Here is a 3,859-nt window from a genome sequence, read left to right as displayed (position 1 = left end):
GTCAGACTACAAATCCCATCCGTGGCTTTAACCCCTTTATGACTCTGTCGCACGGACCTTCCTAAATATGGAGGTTTCTAGAAGCTCCAAAATTTTGGCTCCACATGAGACAAATATTTGGCGCAACAATGGAGACACAGCCTGCGAGTTTGAAGTTTGCGCCAAATATTTGTTTAAGATTTTTGTCTACAGATTCTAAGACCCCACAATTCTTGGTAGAACATAAGACGCAGATACGAGAGAACAAAGGAACTGGTCAGAAATTACCGAAAACATTCTACACTCGGAACAGGAAATCTGCGCAGTATTCTATTCTGTTCTATGAATGTGACTGCAGCTCTGGGTGTGAGTACAGTAAAAGCGGCGGCTCTGGGCGTGAGTAGAGGAGAAGCGGCAGCTCTGGGTGTGAGTACAGTAAAAGCGGCGGCTCTGGGCGTGAGTAGAGGAGAAGCGGCAGCTCTGGGTGCGAGTAGAGGAGAAGCGGCAGCTCTGGGTGTGAGTAGAGGAGAAGCGGCAGCTCTGGATGTGAGTAGAAGAGAAGCGGCAGCTCTGGGTGTGAGTAGAGGAGAAGCGGCAGAATAACTTCTAGATACACATATATTGTCCCCCCCCCCTCTCGTCACTATTTGAGGACAGGACCACCTTCCAGTGATAGCCCACCCCCCTATTATCAGCTTTACCCCATGAGGGCTTTATGCAGGTTCATACAATACACTATGGGCCGCTCCATGGAGTATTTAATATGTTATATGGATCGGTCACTTGTCACATCCTGACATTCGGGGCTGTTATGGGGGGACAGGTCAGAGTATTAAGGCCGACCTATTTGGGGAGGGGTACTCCCTGCACCACACACATCTTCCTCACGACTATTACAGGAATCATTTGCACGTCTTCCCTGTAACTTATAAACTTCTACACACTCCATAAACTTCTCATCGCTCTCTGGCCTGTGATCATTAGATTCGGAGAGGGCAGAAGTCGCCGTATCCATCAGTGCGGGTCAGCGGCGCGGCCTCATCTGCAGAGGTCACAGCAATGACCTTGAAAAAATTAATTATATGCATGAAGAGGCGAGAAGGTAAATTAGTGAGACTGGCAGGACAAGGGCGCCACCTGCTGGACACAACCAGGACTGACCAGGCTTGAGCCGCAGTGTCTTGTCAGTAGTCAGGATAACGGGACACAATGTTCTTATGTATAATGGACAGCAGGGGGCACAATACTCCGTATAATACCTACCTGGGCACTCTGTACGCGGACTGTTGACTGTCCTTTGTCCAGGTCTGCCTTGTGCTGATATTGACCCAAACCTGCTGCTGCAGAACCTCTTTTTGAAAAGAAAGCCAAGTCTCAGGGCAATCACAGGTTAATGCATTAATTTTGTGTTACATTGAGACCCCCCTAGAGGGGCAGAGGACACACCAGAGCAGACAGGGGGCGCTGTAAGCAACCATTTTATTACAACCTTGTAAGCTTAGTAAAATATTCTGTTCACATGATCGGCCCGGACGAATTAACCCTAAAAACAACAGCAAAAAGAAATCACCTGAGAAGACACATGACCCTAGAAATAAAGGTACAGACCCCCGACATGAAGGACCCCGCACAGTCCCACCATCCTCCGCCGCGCCAAGGCTACTTATTGCAGAATTTGGCACACACTGTAGACATCCGGATCCTGGTGGCGGATTCTGCCTCGACATATAGCAGAGAGATATACATATATACAGAGGGTAGGGGATAGAAGCCACCGGGGGTCCTTCAGACAGGAAGTCAGTGCGTAGAAAAATCTCCTCCTCCACTGCGTTCCCGCCACGTCACTGACCACAGAATCTCCAGACACATCTGTGAATGGAAAGTGAAGCCCCGACCTGGAAGAACATCGGCCGATCAGATCTGCACAATCTCTGTACAATCTCATTGTACACTTGCTGAATGGAAACCATCAACAAGCGGCTATGTGCAACGCCCCCTGCAGTCCGACTTATTAAAGGGGTTGTACCATCTAACCAATCCCATGTGCCCCCCTATAATTGGGGGCAGTGGAGCCCCCAACCAACCAGTCATCTCTATAGGCCTGAGAAGAGCGATGAGCAAACCAGATTCAGCCTAGGTTTTGGGTTTGACGGAACCTGAAACTTTTGGGTAGCGCCATCTAGGATCTCTTCAGACCCCGAAGTATAAAGATCAGAGGGCCAGAGGGGTGCAGGATAGATTAGATACCTATACTCGCCTCTCCTTGGTCATGTTCCGGCCTCCTGGGTGATGTCATGGGTTCTCGGGCTTCACGCCTCGGCAGTCAGGTGGGGCGCGCTGACATCATGACGCTTGTGTTAATGTGCCACATGGATGGCGCTCCCCATGTGACCACTGAGACCCAATCACAAGCCACTGATGACCAAGGAGCAGCCCGGGAGAGGTGAGTACCAGTGTGCATTAGGTTTCCGCACCTCCCCCTGATCCCTGATTATTAGTCTCTGGGGTCCCCGGCGTCAGGTCCCCACTGATCAGATCCTATAGACGGGTGATAAATTGGTACAACCCCTTTAACACTTCAATATCCAAACCAGGATCTGGCAATAGCAAACAACATGCTTGCTGATGGTTTCCACATAGCAAAGTGACTATAAAAGAGAAGTTACAGACGACAAATATTACCGGGGCGACTCTCCAGGCCGGAGCTTCACGGTCAGAGATCTGTATCGGAGGACAAACCCAAAAAATATGTAAAAAAATGACCTTAAATAATATTCTTATTAATCTCTCCCGCAGAAGCAGCCGACAAATATATTCATAGATTTCTGAAAAATTAGCTCTTTGTCTTAAATAGAATATAACTTTGCGGTATATACAGATATAGGTCAGGGACGCCGTATACAGGACAGACATTGTGCGGTAATACAGGGGAGATGGCGGGATACAGCAAGACAACACAGACGTACAAACAGGAGGAGCCCGACAGACATAGAGGGGACTGGATTAGTGCAAGTTCACCAGTGGATGTGGCCGTGTCGGTGACTGGTGCTGCTGGAGTCGCTGGATGTAGGCACCGGGTAAGGGGAGGGCAGGCGGCCGTCCTCACACACAACCAGGGGATGTTAAAGGGGCGCTCTGGGTACAACTGACACATTGTGGGATGTTTAGTGCAGAACATGGGGATTGGAGAGGACCGCTGTGCCATGCTCCGCCCACTTAGGTCCTGCACTATATACAACACAATGTATCCATTTAGCATGGGAATAGTCAGTGACAGTCGCTGTGTCAGGTCATATACAGGGCGGTCACATGTACTTGCTAACTTGGGCACACGTTACAATACTTAATGGTGAAACCTCCTAAACTAACCATTCGTTTGCTTGTCTAACCCTTGTGCGGATTTAGGATTTTCTTCTCCAGTTACATCCAAAGCACAATATAGACTTTAGACTTCCACCCTGCAAGGCATTGTGGGTGATGGTGACAGACGGCAGATTCCAAGAGCCACTGGCACAATTTTGAATGCAGCTTTGGATGTGAGCAGAGCGCGGTTGCGTGTAAGGACGGCGACTTGTCTTACAATCAGTTCATTGTATAAGCACCAGAAATATTGCGAGACGGCGACACAGAACTGGCGACAATATGGAGGCATCTGACGATTGGCTAGCTGTAGCGTCCGCCTCTATAGTGAGGACACCCCGACGGCGCAGGGACGGACATGTGGTTGAGCAGTGACACAGGACAATGGCTCGTCGTCTACAGAATCGGCTGGAAGACTTATCAGCTTAAGGTAACCGTGACTATGATATTATTAGTGTGACCAGAGGCGGACAGTCATAGGCGGCCATAGCAGTGGGGGGAGGGGACTACAGATCCCAGC

The 3,859-nt window shown here is 49.5% G+C and overlaps 1 protein-coding gene across 1 annotated transcript in view; it reads right to left on the bottom strand.

The window, feature by feature from the left end:
* Positions 1-1,441: 1,441 nt before the first annotated feature.
* PATJ (PATJ crumbs cell polarity complex component) overlaps positions 1,442-3,859 on the bottom strand; it is a 150,656-nt gene continuing 148,238 nt past the window's right edge. The window contains exon 46 of the mRNA XM_075287116.1: positions 1,442-3,859. This exon is cut by the window's right edge and continues 232 nt beyond it. The gene's annotated coding sequence lies outside the window, so the exon portion shown is untranslated.

The sequence above is a fragment of the Leptodactylus fuscus genome, chromosome 9 (assembly GCF_031893055.1).
Source record: "Leptodactylus fuscus isolate aLepFus1 chromosome 9, aLepFus1.hap2, whole genome shotgun sequence".
Classification (NCBI taxonomy): domain Eukaryota; kingdom Metazoa; phylum Chordata; class Amphibia; order Anura; family Leptodactylidae; genus Leptodactylus; species Leptodactylus fuscus.
This window is presented reverse-complemented; position numbering and strand designations above follow the sequence as displayed.